This window comes from Euprymna scolopes, chromosome 11, assembly GCF_053919585.1.
Source record: "Euprymna scolopes isolate OS-2025 chromosome 11, ASM5391958v1, whole genome shotgun sequence".
NCBI classification, from domain to species: Eukaryota; Metazoa; Mollusca; class Cephalopoda; order Sepiida; family Sepiolidae; genus Euprymna; species Euprymna scolopes.
Genome location: NC_136492.1, coordinates 100538077 through 100557936, shown reverse-complemented (window position 1 = coordinate 100557936; position 19860 = coordinate 100538077). Strand labels below are relative to the sequence as shown.

The 19860-nt window shown below is 36.1% G+C and overlaps 1 protein-coding gene across 5 annotated transcripts in view; it reads right to left on the bottom strand.

Annotated features, from left to right (window-relative positions):
* The window catches only part of LOC145287995 (uncharacterized), a 77828-nt gene that overhangs the window by 45103 nt on the left and 12865 nt on the right, over nt 1–19860 (bottom strand). The window contains exon 1 of one of the 5 annotated variants that reach the window (XM_080135993.1): nt 13214–13883. The exons of 1 other annotated variant lie outside the window; for it this stretch is intronic. The gene's annotated coding sequence lies outside the window, so the exon portion shown is untranslated. Of the gene's footprint in view, nt 1–13213; nt 13884–19860 lie in introns of those variants that run through there. 3 more of the 5 variants (XM_080135994.1, XM_080135992.1, XM_080135995.1) reach the window with 3 other exon arrangements.

Sequence of the window (19860 nt, the reverse complement as noted above, 5' to 3'; positions counted from 1 at the left end):
ATATTCCCTTTGGCTTATTGGTGTGATCCACTGTAATTAATGTGACATCAAATAATGTGATATGCTGTATCAATATTCAAAATGAATACTTCAATTATGTAGCGTCCTTGTGAGTCCTTCAATTATATGTTGAATACTATCATTACCGGACACTTGTTAACTTATATTTTACTGGAACTTGGCTTGTAGGTATGTTCTCTGAATTTTATAATGATGTCTGTAGTGAAACATATGAAATGAGACAATTGGCCAAAGAAACACAAATGGAAATAGTTAATGCATCAACAATTTAATGTTAGCATCATCTAAGTCAATAAAAATAATAATGAAAAATGTTTCTTTTTTTTAGAGTTCATAATACTGAAAACCTATTCATATTTAGCAACAGTTCAAAGTTCAATTATCTGTTTATATATTTTTCTCTTGATAGGACATCATATCTCCTTCAATCTAAGATAATTGGTAAAAGAAATAAAAACAAGTAGTTAAAAATAAACAGGAATATAAACAGGCTAATGCTAAAATAAATAAGAATATGATTCAATGAAAAAATAATGAAAAGTGTTTCTTTTCTCAGAAATTGATATTGTCTGTAACCTGAGAATATTTCCTTCAAACTCTTCGGCTTAACATTCACGGGTAATATGAACTGGAACAAATACATTGAGGACATTGCAAAGGCTGTTGCAAAGAAGGTAGGTTCCTTTTATTGTGCTAGAAGATTACTCACACCTGAAAATATCTTGTACCTCTACATAGCCACCATTTGCCCATGCATGGAGTATTGTTGCCACATTTGGGCTGGTGCATCTACCGCTAGTCTCTCCCTCTTGGATAGGGTCCAAAGAAGTGTCTCCAATCTAATAGGTCGCATTTTGTCAAATAACCTGTCTCATTGCGCAATGTTGCATCCCTATGCCTGTTTTACAAGTATTTTAATGAAATGTGCCCTGATGAACTCATTGCACTTATGCCTCCTCAACATACATACCCCTAACAAACCTGTTTAGCAACAAAATCACACCCCTTCACTATTGCGATTCCTAAATGCTAGAAATCTTTCTACTTTAATAGTTTCTTCCTTTGAACAGCTAGGCTTTGGAATTCCCATCCTGCTGCCTGCTTCCCTAACTGTACTGAGATGTAGAAATTTAAATGTAACATAAACCAACATCTTGCTCATCTTCCCTAAGCATGGGCCCAAATAGTAGCCCCTTATATATGCCTTGTTTGGGGTAAACGTGAGTAAAAAAAAAAAAAAATTAAAAATATATTTATGCTTGTCAATAGTTCAAAATTCACTTGTTTATATAACTTTCTTTTTTTCCTGGCAGATATCATATCTTTCTTCCTCATGTTTTTCTTAAATACCTTTCTCTCTCATCTCTGTCCATGTCATAGCAATTCAAAACTCAGCAAACAGCTGATGTCATTCGTCTTAGCTTCTTATCTCACTATTGCAAGCTTGTTAACACATGATGTGCATTTCTATTTATTAGTTTTCATGGATCTTTTCGTTTTGCCTTTTTCTCCAGACTGTTTCAAAGCCAAATATTCTTTTTCTAAATTCATTATTTACATATTGATTTTCTTAACACATCACACTAGTAAGAGTAAACACTATCTAGTTTATTAGCATTACAATTATTTTTGGTAAAACATCAAAAAGAATTTCTGTATCTAACGTGAATCAGAATTAGTTGCCTTGGAAACCGAACACCTGTCAAATATCTCTATATAAGTGAGAATCCAAGCACACTCAGGACAGGATCACAGCTCCCTAAATGAACCATTGTCACCTGAAACAATATCCATAGCTCACTAAACAGATATTTGTCAGTTGAAACATGACTACTCAGACACTAGTGAACAACCCAAATTAGCCGTGGGTGTTGGTTCTTGACAATCAAAGACAACCTATGGTTATTAATATCATAGATATAACCCTATATATTGAGAACAAAATGACAAGAAGAACACTTGAGATCAAATGCATTCATCTCTCCATGAGAACAAATAATGATCTTATCAAATATTTTTCTATAAAAATGTTAAAATGTTTTTGATTATAATGGAGGATATGATTGCCAACATTGATACAATCTTATTTATAACTACAGTTAGGACAATCAACTAATCAGAAGCCTCCGACCTCGTTATAAAAATATCGAATTTCGGATGCAAGTCAGTTCACTGTCAGTCTCTGTCTTGAAACGACTGATCCAGACTACATTGATTATTCACCACTATCTTTGTTCTTAGGAATTACTCAACACTCGAGATCTTAATTGCATTGATTCTTCACTGATTTGATTTACTACCGTCATCTTTGTTCAACATAATGGTTCAACACTAAACAAAAAACAATGATGAACAAATATCACTACTACTGCTATTATCATGGTGAGCATTAAAACCGTATTGATGCTACTATGAACTAAAACTGACCTTCGTTGACATCTTAAGCAAATGATCATTTACTTGAAATATTATAAGAAAATAAATGAATATTGTAATAAGTTAAAAATCCATACTGTGTTTATCTGTTTTTTTCTGGTTACCATATACTTATTAGTAATATAACAGATCCAACGGTTAAGTATGACTCAACTTTACGGAACTTTTGATCAACATAAAAAATGTATATTAAATGCTAATTACCTTTCTCACACCTCATTAAAAGAGTAAAAACTCTTTTTCCTATATTTTTATTTTCATTCTCTCTTATTATGTTATAACATTACATTATTTTGTTTATTGTAACCATATCCATGTGTTCATCTTTCTTCTGTCAGTTATCTTATCAAACAGGTTTTTGCCTGCAGACATCTTTAATGAGGTGAGATCATACATTCAACCAAATGAATTCAAGCAAAATTTTAAATACTAATTTGTGTCCGGTATTATCAACTGTCACACTTTGTTTGATAGAACTTTTTGACTAAAAAAAGAAAAACTCTCTGGCAACACAGTGTAGAAGTATCTAATTTATTCATTTTTGTCATTATTTTTTATATTATTTCTTTCATCGTCTTTATGTTATATCCAAGATATCTGTCCCACTTTTCTAAAAATATCAAAAATTATTCCTTACTGTTGAAAAGTGAATCATTCTTTGAATTTTATAGCCCATATGCAAAGGCTACTACAAACAAAACTGAAATAAAAATAAAACCAAAGCAATTGCAAATTACAAAAACTAAATGCAATTAAAAAAAAATCCATGTAACTAAAAAAACTAAAAAATAAAAACAAATATAAGTTTGTTTTGTCATCACAGGAACCTGGATTTCATGTTTTGTGGTTGCTTTAATTGGTTGATAACTTTCATTTTTTTAGTGATAATCACACATAAAAGAATACAGTCTCTAAATGAATTGCACCAAGTTAATGTTGGCAGCCATGAGAGTTGATAAGCACTAAATGATGTTACAGCATCAAATAGATAAAAGGAATATATGGTAAATAAATTCAATGAGCAAATGTATCAATGTTTTTCCCTTTTATATAAGGTTGGTGCAAAAACAATATCGTTTTCTCACATATGCTACTTTTATATATTATTTCTGAATTAATTCATTGATATATATATAGCCATGTTATATATCATTTTGAAGCGCGTTTTTCGCTTTATTGAATTGTGTTATCCGTTACCGTTTTCAATCTCTTCATTTATTTTTGTGTAGGTTTTTCGACAGCATGGACAAAATTTAAATCCGCACGATTTTCTTGTTCGAGTTCAAACTAGGCCGAAAAGCTGCCAAGACAGCTTGTGATATCAATGATGGGTTTGGCTCAGGAACCACTAACAATCATGTGGCACAACGGTGGTTGAAGAAATTTCACAATAACAAGAGCCTCGAAGATAAAGACAGTCACGGACGATCGACTGCAGTTGATAAGGAGCATTTGAAAGCCTTAATTGAAGCCGATCATTGCAAAACCTCACAAGAAGTTGCTGTTGAACTCGAGGTCGACCACTCAAGTCGTTTGCCATTTAAAGTAAATAGGGAAGTAAAAAAGTTGGATAAATGGGTGCTGCATGAATTGAATGATAATCCAAAAAATCGTCGTTTTGAGGTGTCTTCTACACTCCTTCTGCGCAACAAAAACGACCCATTTCTTGAGCGGATTGTGACGTATGATGAGAAGTGGATCCTCTGTGAAAACCGGCGAAGTTTGCCACAATCATTAGATGACGGAGAAACTCCACAACACTTCTCAAAGCCGAAATTGCATCAAAAAAAGGTTATGGTAACTGTTTGGTGGTCTGCAGCCAGTCTCATTCATCATAGCTTCTTGAACCCGGGTGAACGATTACGGCGGAGAAGTACTACCAACAAATTGACGAAATGCACTAGAAGCTTCAATGTACGTGCTTGTAATTGGTCAATATGAAGGGACCAATTCTCCTTCATGACAACGCTTGCCCGCATGTTGCTCAACTTACCTTGCAGAAGCTGAACGAATTGGGCTACGAGACTGCCTCACCCGCTGTATTCACCGGACCTTTCGCCCACCGATTATCACTTTTTCAAGCATCAACAATTTCCTGCGTGAAAAAATGCTTCAAAAGCCAAGATGCTGCCGAATTGGCCTTCAATGACTTTATTGCTTCCAGAACTCCAGATTTTTATGCTAAAGGCATAAATAATCTTGTTTCTCGTTGGCAAAAATGTGTTGATTCTAACGGTTTTTATTTCAATTAGTAAAGTTTATTATGAAAGGAGGTATGATCTTTTGAAGTTGAATGCCAAAAAACATTATTTTTTGCACTAATCTAATAACTGCCAAAAAAATATATTTTAAAAGAAAAAACGGAAAATTAGTATAAAAAAAAAAAAAAAAAAAAATTTGGTGACTGTTTGGTGGTCTGCAGCCAGTCTCATTCATCATAGTTTCTTGAACCCGGGTGAACGATTACGGCGGAGAAGTACTACCAACAAATTGACGAAATGCACTAGAAGCTTCAATGTACGTGCTTGTAATTGGTCAATATGAAGGGACCAATTCTCCTTCATGACAACGCTTGCCCGCATGTTGCTCAACTGACCTTGCAGAAGCTATACCTACTCATTTGTGACCTATTTCCATTAAAAAAAAATATTTAAGAAAAGTCATGAACATTATAACCCTTATCCCCGAGTGACTTCCGGGCCTTGATAAGTGGTGACTACGTTGTAAAAAGAAAAAAAAAAATTTTAAGTTCATGATTTTGTTATTAAAGAAATAAGGTGTTAGATATCTTGTTTATCAACAAGTAAGGTATCGAACCCCTTATTACTTACTCACTGATAGAACTTAAAATTCTTAATGTCTTGATTTGTTTTTATGAAAATACATCATTAATCAGTAGGTAAATCAAAATTAATTGTTTTTCCTTCAAAATAATTTATGTTGCCGATACCTCAATTGTTAACAAAAACAAAACTTATTAATTCTAATTTTCATTTCTACATTGAAAAACATTTTACTAAAAGTTAATGTCGAAAATAATTTATTAATCACAAATTTATCTTTAAATGAAAAAGATACATATGGGACATTCCATGCTAAATCATATAGTAAAAGATCGAAATTTCACCACCTGCCTCAAAATTTTTTATCCTTTTGACCTCTGTAAGATATACATAAATTATCATGAACGACCAAATTTCAGACCCAGCAATCAATGGGAACCCTGTTTTTGAGCCCAGCCAAAATAAGGCCAAGAGGCTGAAAAAGAACTGTTGCGATGCGTCGTAACGGGACTACCCATCATTACAAAATTATAGATTTTTTAAAAAGTATTTAGTTTCTGGCCTAGAAAATTGCACCTCTGAGGGGTTTTTGACAGAGAAATCCAAAAATCAACCTAAGAAAGCCAGGGAGGTTCATCTTGTGGGACTTTTTTTGCCCTTTATATGCTGACAATTTCCGCAAGAATCCACAAAAGGGCATAACTTTGGGGGTCAAGAAAAGACAACTCTACGGGTTAGAGGTGATATTTATTTTAATATTTAGAAAGCCAAAAGATAGAACTTTCAGAATATATAGAGGTTCATACTTGGTATTTTATTCTTTCACATTGAATTTTCATTCTGGTTATAGTCCAAATGAGCTTGTACTTGGATCAGATATGAACACTCCCTCAATTTTGAACGATCGATTACGTGCATTGGAAACTGCAACAAGTGATGTGGTTAGAGTAAATCTAAATGCCCTACGTACAGCAAGGAAAAGCTTTGTAGCGGTTAACAAACTATTTTATATATGCGGATCAATGCCCTTTGCCAACATGATTAAGCACAACTAACCAATCGGTTGGCAGAGCGCATTGAATTTAGTTGTCCCCTAAAGGACTATTTTTAGCCCTTTGGAAACTCAGCTGATTTGGGCAGAAAGACATCAGCCAACGACCAGAACAGATCTCTCTCACAGCACTCCTAACACCGCTACTCACTGGCTACTACTATCCGTCGCTCACCTACCATCAGCAGAGAACACCCAGCCAGGCAGATTCCTTTACCCTTTCTTTCTTTTCAGTTTAAGAAACAATCTCGTCTTTCTTTTGCAATAAACCCCTTTTGTTGTTATTTGTTTCAAGGAGGTGTTTTGTTATTTTTGTGATTATTACTTAAATAATTATTAGGAGAGTAATGCACCTACATTTCTTCTAAAATATGGTGACCCAAAAGAACGCAGACCTTCTGATCACAAAACATCTCTTCCTTGAATAATAATAATAAAAACAACGAAAAGGAACCATATCGCAAAGGCGCAAAGACAGTAAGAGACTTTTCTCACAAAAACAACATCAACAAGAACAAAAACAAAAACTAAAAAGTTATTAATTTTCTCTTTTTCTCCATATCGCTGATACGAACAGTGCAATCAAAACAGAAGTAAAAAAATAAAACAAAATTCGAAAAGAAATGAGTTTCCCATCTCCCTTCTAAAAAACAAATTAACAAAAAGAAAAAAAAAAAACATGTTTTCTAATACTGATGAATTTTGTTTAAAAAACAAAAAACAGAAAACGAAATACATAACATTTTGTTTACGAAAGGTTTGTTTTTCTCTGCATGCTCATCACCCACGGGCAGACGACATTTCGCCTTCCAGTTTCTTTACTAAAGAGACCAAAGAAAGAACTTTTTTTCCAAATATTTTTATTTATTTTAGCAGCCAACTACACTGTAAGTACCTCACTTCATCTCACTTCACTTATAACAAAAAACACACACACACACACACATATATATATATTGTCCACTCTTTTACCACTGCCATTCCTTTTAAAAGTATATTTTTCTATTTTATTTTATTGTAAAATATTTTTTTTTTCAGTCTCTTATTAGGTATTTTCTCTATTATTTTTGTCTCTGGCTAAATATTTTCCTTTTTCCCCACATGGTCCGTCGACAATGTCCTTTCTGTATTTCGGATAGTTGATTTTTTTGGTTTGTTGTCGCTTTCTTTATATATATATATATATATATATATATATATATATATATATAATAGTTGCTGCAAGCCGTCACAATGATGTCACAACCTAACGACATCACAACTTAACCACTCGTGGATATTGCTATTCTAAAAGCCATTGAGAGCCTCGCTCATGAGGTAAAAAAAACTTGGCAAGCTGGAGCCACAGTCGCCGACTCCAGACTAACTACTCACCTCACGCCACCACCGCGACTCAAAGAAGCCGAAACTGTGCTGTTATCACAGTTGCTTTGGCATGGAGGCACGGTGCTGTAAAATGCCTTGTTCGTATTTGAACCAGGGAAACTAAGGTCTGGGGAGCTAAGCACGGCAAGCTCTCCATGGGATATTTACAACAACCGTGCCTATTTTATCACAGACTCCCTATCCCAAGCACGTTGCTTGGTTGATACTCGAGCTGCTTGCAGTATTTGGCCACTGAAACTCTTCACCGAGAAGCCGCCAGTTTCGTCCATCACACTGCAAGCAGTAAATCACTCATCTATTCCCACATACGGTCAAATTTCTCATTCTCTTGACTTGGAATTACATAGACTTTATGTGGGTTTTTACGATAGCTGATTTACCCTATCCCATTCTAGGCGGGAAGCAGACAACAGCTGACAGATGCTAATACGGAACTTTCCATCACAGGTTCAAAATCGAACGCCATATCTATCAGCCCAATATTTTTTATCACTTCTGCCGATGACCCATACCAAACTTTCTTTACTACACTCCTACCCAGATTTAATAAACTTGAATTTGTTGTGAGTGAACCAATTCACTCAACAACTCACCATATTGAGACTACAGGTGCTCCTGTATTCTCACGACCTCGACGCCTCACTGCTGATAAACTTAAAGCAGCGAAGGCAGAGTTCAACCATATGCTGCAACTGGGAATCATACGCCCCTCGTCCAGTCCATGTGATTCCCCTTTGCATATGGTCCCAAAATGTTCCAGAGATTGGTGTCCGACTGGGGACTACCAACAATTGAATGCCACTACGGTACCTGATCGTTACCCAATCCTACACATACAGGACTTCGCTTCTTCACTGCATGGTCGTAAGACCTTCTCCAAACTTGATTTGGTTAAGGCATACCATCAGATTCCAGTGAACTCGGCTGGCATACCGAAAACTGCGGTAACAACTCTGTTTGGAGCATTGGAGTTTTTGACTATACCTTTCGGTTTGTGAAACGCGGCTAGTACCTTTTAACACTTCATGGACAAGGTAATGCGTGATTTAGACTTTGTCTATAACTACATAGACGACATTCTAGTGGCAAGTGCCTCACCTGAGGAACATGTCACTCACCTCCGCCTACTGTTCAAACGGTTTCAGTAGTACCAGGTGAGAATTAACCCTGTTAAATGTGTTTTTGGTGCTTCAAAGCTAGTTTTCCTGGGCCACATCATCAGCCCAGAGGGTATATCACCTTTACCTGAAAAGGTGAAGGCTCTACAGGACCTTCAACCATCCACTTCAATTCACCAACTAAAGCACTTCCTTGGCCTGCTAAACTATTACAGGCGCTTCATCCCACACTGTGCGGATCTCCTGTCTCCTCTTTCCAACCTGTTACATAACAGGAAGAAGAAAAATGAGCAGATTTCACTGAATGAAATTTAACTGAAATCCTTTAATAAGATGAAACACAAACTAGCAGCACATACCTTACTTGCATATCATGTGCCTGATGCCCAGTTTTCACTGGTCGTGGACACATCAGGCACAGCTGTAGGTGCAGTGTTGCAACAACAGCATCAACAACAACTACAGCCCCTCGCATATTTTTTGAGGCAGCTGAAATTGGCAGAACATTACAGCACGTTTGGCCGTGAACTCCTGGCTATGTACCTTGCAGTGAAACACTTTCAGCATTCACTCGAAGGCTGACAATTTGTGATCTACACTTATCACCGTCCGCTTACATTTGCACTGCGTGCTAAGCTGGACAAATATTCACCTCGCGAAACTCGTCACTTGGATTTTCTTTCGCAATTTACCAGCGATATCCGACATATCTCTGGGGAACAGAATACTGCGGCAGATGCCTTATCCCATCTCCCTATTAATTCTCTGTCCTTACCTTCGGATATCGACTTACAGTAGATGGCTCTAGACCAGCCAAGTCTGGTCACTTTGGATCTGTTGTCATCTGAATTCGCAACTTGCAAATTCACGTATCTGCCCATGCCTACTTCAGACACGCAGATCATATGCGACACTTCAAACGATTCAGTATTTAAGTATCAAATGTATTCGCATGACAAGCTATCACCCGGTTTCGAACGGGATGATAGAGTGCTTCCATCAACAATTGAAAGCTGCATTATACGCTTACCCAGATCAACAGCGATGGAGTGAATACATACCTGTTGTCCTTCTTGGATGTCATGCAGCTATCAAAGAGGACCTGGGATACTCTCTAGCCAAACTCGTATATGGAGTATCTCTATCGCTGCCAGGTCAGATGCTGGCCCCAATAGACTTAACATTGTCTGATCCAGCTCTGTTTATAAACAGACTGCGAACTTACTTTAGTAAGCTCCCACCGATGAAACCTAGGGAACAGACCATAAAATCTTCGGTCCCTAAAGACATTTCTACATGGACACACGTTTCTTAGAAAAGACGCTGTAAAAGCCCCTCTAACCCTAACCCTTATACTGGCCCTTATCACGTGCTTTTGCACGCTGATAAAATTTTTACATTAAACATTAGTGGCAAAAAAAAGAGAGACAGTATCGATGCGAATGAAGGATTTGACAGGTGACTACTATAGAAAACAAAACTACAAAAGATGGCATGAAGTTTTAGATAAAGGTCAATGTGTATTGATAAAACATGGAGGAGCATTTTTCAAGATGCATTCATGTCACTTGATGAAGGTAGACAAAGAATTGAATTGCAAAGTTCAAAAACTGAAGAATACACAAATCTTCAAATGAGATGAATGAAGTGTTGGCGAAGGAAGATGTAGAATATAAAAGAAATTCTAACTGCAATATAAAGGAAATGAAAGATAACAGTATAAAATCATGTAATTCCTTATGTTATCAATGTTGGCCATTTTGTACGTGCAAGCGTGCATGTCAAAAAACATGCGTGCGCTTGCGTGTACAAAACTGCCACCAGTGATAACATAAGAAATTACATTGCTTAATAGCCAGAAAACTACTTGTTTGCATTAAATTTAAATGCGTATTGCATTAGATTTTAATGCGTATTCCAAAACTCATAAAAATCATCATTTTTAAGGGGATTGTTAAGGTAAAGGGGAAGTTAAAATTTACCTGATTGAAAATGATAAAAACTTCTGCAAGTGCTTTAAAAAAAAAAAAAAAAAAAAGACACACACATTCGTAATCAATTTAAATTTTAACCACGTGTTGATTATATAACGCAACGCCGTCGCAACGGTATAAATTTACAAACTGTCTCTTTAGTCATACAAAGGTTTTACAGGCTGCACATCTGCCTTATTTGCTTCCAAAACAACAGAGTAAATTAACTACTGATTTGAAAATATAAAACTAAAAGGGGAGGGAGCCTAACCCGCTCCTTATGAAAGATCCTAATTTTCCGTTACCGAAATGTTCTTTTGTGCTATTTTTTTTTTTTTTTTTTTTTTTTCTATTTATTCACTTGTGCGATTTTTACCGATATTTTGCCTATAGATTCACTGGTTGTCATTTTGAACATTGTTTACAAGTCAACCTGGTCTCGTTAACTTTTCTTTTTTAGGGGGGGGGTAGGAGATTCGCCATTGGAGAGTTCCGTCCGCACAAGAAACGTTTTTTTTTTGTTTTTATTTTTCATGGCGGCCAATTAATTTATAAGGAATAAATCGGAAAATGTAGGTCTTAATATCATAAGAACCATTTGCCGGCGACAATTTTTAAATATGATATGCGTTCGAAACAAACGCGAATACCATAAGTCTTCATTTGGTCTTCCAGGCCACAAATACCAACAATGATAAAAAACACGTTTCAGTTCAATTAATAATTTAATATTAAACAATAACGTATTAAAATTAACTTTAAAAATCCTAGCAAGTTGATAACAAGGAAAAAAGAAAACGCTAGTTTAAAAAAAGAAAGGAGAAATAATAATAATAAAAAAAAAGCTTCCGGACAACGCCGGATTAGTACTAAATACAACTTTGTGATAACCATAAACTAGAAGTGAGTGTTACAAATAAAATTTAATAAATTATTTCGTTTTTTTATTATTATTGAACTTTATCACACGTGTTATGCTTGTTTTTATTTTTTTTTATCTCGTTCTTTTTGCGTTTAAAGAAGCAACAACACATCCAATGATTTGGAAAATCTTTCGCGTGAGGAAAATCAAAATTACTCATTTCTCGCAGAATGAAATTATATATGAGAGAGAAATTTCTAACGCGAGGATATTGTTACTTGGAAGTATTTTGCATTCGATATTAAAAAAAAAAAAAAAAAAAGGTTTTCGTTGTTAATTATTTTGTTTCGGTTGGGTTTCAATCTATTGTAGTACTGGACTGGACTGGACCGTTAGAATAGGTCATCTATTTCACTTGATTTTCGTCCAAATTTTGTATAAAATTGTCCTTCAAATTGAATTCTTGTCATATGCCCTGAAATAAAAAATTACTTTCTAAAGTTTTCAAAATTATTATTCATAGAGTATTATTTTTTAATATTTTAATTTGTTTACTGTAAGGCCAAATTCTTATGTGATGGACGAAAAATACAGGTTGTCGACTAATAGTAGCATCCCCCCCCCATCAGCGGAGACGAATAATTAGTTCAGTTCATTTAATAATAATTAAAAACTAATTTTTGACGAATACTTTACCATGTAATTCAAAAGTATCATTTAAATTTTAAAACCTTGTCTTCATGGGAAAATTTATTCTCTAAACCTTTTGTTTTGAAACAGTTGGAATGGAGGAAAACAAATACCTGCATCTTCATCTAAAATTCGTTTCGAGAGTGTTATATTATTATTCCTGTTTACAATGCCTCCCCATGGGACAGAGTTAGACACCAGGGTCGTTTTTTTTATGTGGAGAAAAGGAACAAAAACAAAACTTGTCTCAGTCGTGAAGGATTTCTCCTCATCTGACATAACAAAATATTGAAGTGCAGCGAAGAACAGATACTACACTTTGATCTTGACCCGAACGCATTTTTTTTTCATAAAGTTTCATTAAATAAATTATAATATAAATTGCCAAGATAATCGAATTGTAAACTAAAACTGGAAATATAAAGTAATACACATTCATAATAGGCAATTAATTATGATTTAGCTTTGTAAATTATTAAAAAAAAAAAAAAGTGAAACTTAGGAAAATTTAAAACAAAAATCAATAAAAATAAACCCAAAAAAGAATAAATAAATCTATTTTCATGAAGAGTGTTGGAAAATTGTCTATTGTGTACAGGGGAGGGGGGGCACAATAGACATTTTGTAACACACAATTATGTTTATTAACATGTTCAGTGCAATAATAAGCGATTTTACTACGTATAACATCATATATATATAAACTAATAAATGGTCGAAATTATCGCCTCAGAACTGATTAGGGCGAGTTCATTTTTATCTATAATTTAGTCCATTTAAGATGGCAATAAATGATGGCGACCGAAGGAGGCGATCTTTAAGAAGACCAGGGCAAAAGGAGGAAGAAGAAAAGAAAATAACTTTCAATTCCTTTTTTTTTTTTTTTTACTCACGCGTGCAGATTTTACCGAAATGGCGATCAACGCCGGGTGCCAGAAATGCTGAATTTTGTTTTTCTTATTGCTTTTTCGATCGTTTCATTTCCATTTTTTTTTTTTTTTTTTTTTTTAGCTGTTGCCGTGTTTACTCATGTCCTGTCCACATTCTCTTAATGGCTTCAGTCCACTGCGATATCTTTCTTTCACCGCTTTCTCTTTCTCTCTCATTCGAGTTTTTTTTTTTTTTTTTTGTTTTTTTTGTTTTCTTTGTATTTCAACTTTTCGAATTTACTCGCTTTCCCTGTATTTCAACTCCTGCGTATTTTCTCCTTTTATTTTGAAGGTGAAATTTTTCAGAAGCCATTTTCCCACAAGTCGACAACCCAAAAAATCAACGACGTTCCTCCTTCCCTTGCTCGTCTCGCACTTGTTTTTATGCTGATGAGGTTTCTGCGGTTCTCTTTGACGCTCTCTTGCGTCGGCCAATTTCATGTGCTTTCTCATAACTCTTCCCTTTCGGGAAACTTTAGCAGAAAAAAATGTTAGATTAATCTCAATTTTTTTAAATTCTTTTTATTAAGGAAGTTTAGAAATAGACTTTTAAAGGTAATCATTTCTTTAACAAATGCAGGTTTCATTTGTAAAAATATAAGAATCACAGTTCCGACCTGGTGTGATTTTCAACTCATTTATTGCTTAAAGAATTTTTTTTTAATTTTCTCTCTTGAAAGTTTTTCGCTGTAAAAGAAAAACTCTTATGTTTATTGATCTTAAGAATGTTTATAGATTTTTTTTTTTTTTTTTTTTAAGAGTCACTTTTATATACAAGTAAAACATTTCTATAAAAAAAGCTCATAAGCTTCTGTCAGACGGGTAAAAAAAAAGAACAGGCTTTAATTTATAAATGTATATTTGCGCATGCGTACGAGCACTTCGAGTCGACTTCCGCCTGCCAAGTTTCGGTTTATTTTGGAATTTTGACTCCTTAGCAGCTGTGTTTACCGGCTAAACCCCATAAAAGAACGGTCCATAAAAAATGCAATCATTTTACCTGCCTCACGTCGCTCTCTGTGATCTTACGTCTTTGAGATGCACGTTGAAAAAATGAAAGATAGTGAGTTTTATAAATTGGATTAAAAAAAATGTAGTTCCTATAAAACATTTAGCTATTAATGTAAACACATTTTATATACTTTTTGTAATAATAATAGTAATATATAGTGTTTATCGGTGTAAAACAGTAATTTTATCATCCACAACATCGTTTATTAAGGGGAATAAGCTGCCCAGTTATTTAGTAAACTTCAAAATTCAAGTAGATTTTTGCTTTGTTTTATTACAAACTTTTGGTGTCTTTTATTGCCATTAAAAGTTTTAAAAATTGTAATTTCGCTTTCATTGATACTTTTTATTAGTCATGCATTCAAATATATATCTTAGACATTTCCTTCGATTCATTTGAAAAATGTACAATTATTATGCATTATGCATGTTTGATTCTAAACAAATATCTAATCAAAGAGCGCTAGAGTGCCAACTCATTTTTGAAAAGACCATTTTTATTCAGGTCTGTTTTGAATGAATATGTAGTCTAAAATGTAATTTAAAAAAAGTGAATGCAAACCAGCGGTGAGGAGTGAACCCAAGACCTTTCGGTTGCAGATCGGGAGTCTGCCAATGGGCTAGATCCATCCTGTCTACAGCAATGGTTGGGTTTTGCTCAACGGCTGTAGAAAACTGGCTGATAGGTCATTCGGTGTCAGTTGAGAAGGATTGCTTTGGTTACATGTTGCTGCGTTTGTGCTTGGAATCGGGTTCTATCAATTTGATGATATTGCTCAGGATTGTGTTCATTCAATTCGACAGTGTCGCTTAGGATCGTGTTCTATCAATTTGATGGTGTTGCTCGAGATTGTGTTCTGTCAATTTGATGGTGCCTCTTTAGCAGACATGAGTTCTGTGAATGTGCATTGGATTTTGATAATACCAACATATTTAACCACAAGCTATTTCGGTGAGGAACAGATCATGGAATCCAGGATGCTGAGATTGGGCAAAGATGTGATACCATTTTTTAGTAGAGAAGGTGATGTAATCAGGTGGATAAAAAAAGTAAAATTGGTAGCTAAGTGATATGTCCTAAGGTGGCCTATTATACAGAAAATCAAAGATAAAGTATTCCTTGAAAGGAATAAATAAATATACCCTGTGGTTTGAATACTGAAAGAGAAGTTTATTTATGTATTTACATAGAGACAAATAAAGTGTGTTAATGTCCAGGGAGGAAGTCTCTGTTTTTTCAAGGATCCGGTGACTCGGTTCCTTATGTAGAATGTTCTGGGTTGGTTACCTATCTCCACATAACACTAAGCTACATATGCCCTTGTCAGTTTTATTCCACTTTTTCTACCTCAATATGCGTTCGCCCTCTATCTTGAGATAATGAAGAACAAGAAAATGCAGAACAGATAGAAATGAGACTAGTGACCGTAAGGCCTTTTGAAGCCAACGAAAAGCTACAATTCAGGTGGACAGGTGAATCAGTTGATGTTTACACCAATGCAATCAAGAATGGCTGAACTCTCAAAAAGAATCGTCAAGCCTTCTGTGCTTTAGATGTCAAGGACCACACTTGAAAAAAGATTGCACAGAGATACCTAGAGCCAGAGTAATGTGCTACAATTGTGGCAAGTTTGGCCACATTGCTAGGTATTATCCTCAGATTCAGGGAAACGGGCAAGGGGAAGCTTCTGCATTAGAAGCTACCCTGACAACAGAATGAGGGCGCATTATGGGCCTCTTCCTATAATAGAAGTGGCAGTGGATGATTCAGTAATGACCGCACTTGTTGATACTAGGTGCACCACCACTTTAATCAACTCAAAACTCCTGAGTGGATATGGTAGGAATGGCACAATGAAAGCAGTTGATGGGAGGGACATAAAATGTAAAGGAACTAGTCAAGTGGAAATAAAAGTATGTGGAGTACGAGGAAAAGTGGGGTCGATCTTGATGAATCACATCATTGACGGGATCAACATCATAATAGGAATGGATGTAATCAATGAGATGAGAGGTGTAACGATAAATCAAACTGAGGTAAAGTTTGGAAATGTACACTGTGCAGCAGCTGCCCATCAGCTGAATGTTTTGCAAAATTGAGGATAAAGACTTTGAAGCAAATTTTGATGGAGAGAAATGGACTGTAAGATGGAAATGGAAAGGAGAGCCTCCGTTGTTACAGAATAGAGTGCAATATCATAAGAATTACCTGGAAAGTTAGAAAAATTTAGAATTTTAGAAAGAGGTGGAAAGATAGATATCAGACGGTATTCTTTTATCATGGAAAGGAGAAAGAAAAGGTGTGTTACTGTTGATGGCAGTGTTTCAGGCTACAAAAGGGAAAATCAGGCCAGTTTTAGACTTTTGTGAATTGAACCATTCTGTGGCGTGTTATACATGGAGTGACATCATTGGACAGTGAAAGCAATAGCCGAGAGAGGAAGGATATTACCTGAAGAAGCCACATTCTGGTACAACATGGTTCCTAAGGTCGGAGAGAGAGAGAGGACACAGTGCCATGTAGATCAATTTTTAATTATGAATGGAGGCACTCAAGAGATATGTTTCCAAAAATTGATGAGCAAGGACCAGCCAGAATCCAAATAGAAGAGGTTTGGGTGAAACTTCCTAGTACACAATGCATGATGCAATGGGGAAGAGGGGTGATTACAGGAGTGCAATCCCCTAACAACTTGAGTGTCAATGGAATGCAACAACATATGATATATTTTATACAAGGTGTGTGGTTCATGAAGATGATGAGGATGTCGGTGCTGAGCCAGAGAGTAATGAAGGTGGACCGGTTTCAATGCAAAGATCTCAGAGAGAATGCAATGCTTATCTGGGCACAGATTTATATAATGTGAAATGATCTTTAACGATCATGGAGGCATGTAGTCTAAAATGTAATTTAAAAAAATTAATACAAATCAACCATAAGGAGCGAACCTGAGACCTTTCCGTTGCAGATCCATCCTGCCCACAGTGACGGTTGGGTTTTCACCGACGGCTATAGAAAATGGGCCAATAGGTTATTCAGTGTCAGAGTTGTTCCTTATCGCCCATGCTCTATGTGCTTGCGTTGGAACCTTTCTTTCGCAGGCAAAGAGTGAATCTGGTCCTTCGCGGAATAACTGTGGCTCTTCCCTGGTAAAGTACTCTGCCTATGCCGATGATGTAACAGTGCTTGTAACAAGCAATGCTAAGATTAGTGTCATTGGTGTAGAAATTAGATTGTATGAAACAGTAACAGGAGCCAAAATTAACTGCGACAAGTCCTCGAGCTTGCGCATCAATGCCTGGAGGGGTATCTCCCTTCAGGGACCCTTTAGCTGGAATGATGGGCCTTGCAAGATACTCGGCATCTGGTTCAGTCCTGGCTTTCAGCTGGAGAAAAATTGGTAGTAGGTTCTGAAAGCGGTTTGGTCCGCAGCTAGTCTGTGGATCAGCAGAAACCTTTTGGTTAAGCAGAAAGCGAAGGTGTGCAACTCGCACATCTATCCAATATTTATTTATCGTCTTTCTGTTCTTCCTATCCTACTAGATACACTGCTATATTTGTAACGGGTACTTTTCAGGCTCCTATGGCTTGGAAAAGCCCCTATGGTCTACCGCGATATCTGTTATCTCCATCCTTCTGAAAGCGGTCTGGGTATGCCAAATGTGGAGTTGCGTCTGCACGCACTTCAGCTTTACTACCTGGATCGAATGTGTACACAAAATAAGGGAAACGGTGGCCTCTGGAAAGAGGACACTAAGAAAGTCTCCCTGGCTTTGAGGAGTGTGCACTTATCTGAGAGAGAAGCATACAGGTTGCCCCGAGGTGAGTGCTTCTTCTATCGTGAGTGTCGTCACATCGAAGTCCCTTTTAAGAGTGAAGGAAAGCCTCTCTAACATTCTGCTGTTGCCTGAAAGGCATTATATCGGGTTTTAGTGAGGGGATCTGTTAGGGATGATATTGGTGAGGGGCTCCCTTTTGATAAAGGGGCAGCTTTGCTCAGTCTGGCCTTGGGCGCCTAGGTCAGGGTATCTCATTAACAATGAGGCTTCTCTGGTCTGGCTGGTGATTTGAGATGCTCTCTGGGTTGATAAGAGACTTCACTCAGCTGGCTTGGCTACTTCGCTAATATGTAAGCGGTGTGGCGATGAGGTTGAGACTTTATGTTATGCCTTCGTTTATTGCCGTATGATTGAGTTTGTTGCAGGTCTCATGGTCTGCATCCTGAATGTATCATCTCTTACTCTGATTCCTATCAATGTCTGTAGCAATTGGACACCAACAATTAACAGGCTTAAAAAAGAATTGTGTTTGATCTTGCTAGCTGTTATGGGAAGTGTGGTTTAGAACATACGTTTGAAAGTGGTCTATAGATCTAAGGACTTCACTCCTCTCAACCTTATACGAATCTTCTGTTGCTGCTTGAAGAATCGTATTACGCCTGAGAGGGTTAGACTCTCTTCGTCAGACTTTACACAAAGATGGGTATCTGTTGCGCGTGTTTGCTGATTAGAGCAAGGTTTGATTGGTACTTGAACATGGCTTAAGAAAAGAATTTTGAGAAACAAAGACGAACATCAGCCTTGACCCGTTTTTTTTCAGTCAAGAGCAGGTCATGTTTTAGACTAGGTTAAGGACCAGTTTTGTAGGCATTTATGTTCATAATCTAGCTAGTGTGATAGTGATCATTAGGTTCTGTCTTTAGTTTTTTTTACCCCCATTCCCTTCCCCAATTAAGTGACAGATTGCTTGATTTATCAGAGATGCAGGTTCTCCTATCTAAATTTTCGTAAAAGGTGTTTTGTACCCACATCACCCTTTCGACTGGCAAATTGGCTCATCTGCCACAGTTTAGTAAAAGGGGGTCTTTTGTTACTAACATTGTAAATATCATTTTATTTTTGTACATAAAATTTTTATTCCCTTAACCCTCTTTTTACTTATATGGGTTTTAAGTAGGTTCTCATGGTATGATGTTCTTATGGTGATTGATAAAGGATGTATATGCTGATGGATGTATAGTATAGATGCAGTATTGTGGTAAAAGTAGAGTGAACGAAGGAACTAGTTAGATTAACTTAGACTATGAAGACCATCCTTTCCTCATTTCTCCATTTTTCGGTGTTGTACCAAATTTTTCTTATAAATTAATTTTGTATTTTTTGGAAAAAAGATATTCAGTTGAGGAGGATTGCTCTGGTCACATGTTGCTGCGTTTGTGCTTGAGATCGTGTTCTATCAATTGTATTCGTGTTGCTCAGGTTGTGTTCTTTCAATTCGACGGTGTCTCTTTGGCAAACGTGAGTTCTGTCGGATGTGTATTGGATTTTCATAATGCCAATGTATTTAACCACAGAATATTACATTTAAAACGGTCGCCAACAGGTCGTTTTTATGATATTAAATAATTTATTAATGTATTCCCCAGTGTTTTTACTATTCACTATGTTTGTTCTTGCACATACAAAAATTGAATGCACACACAAGAACTGGATGGTTAAGATTAATTCCTGGATTGTAACCTGGGTGAGCAGGGACCCCGAAGCAATCATCCTTGTAGACCTTGTATGTGTTAGCCCTTAACTGGGAGCCGGTAAATTTT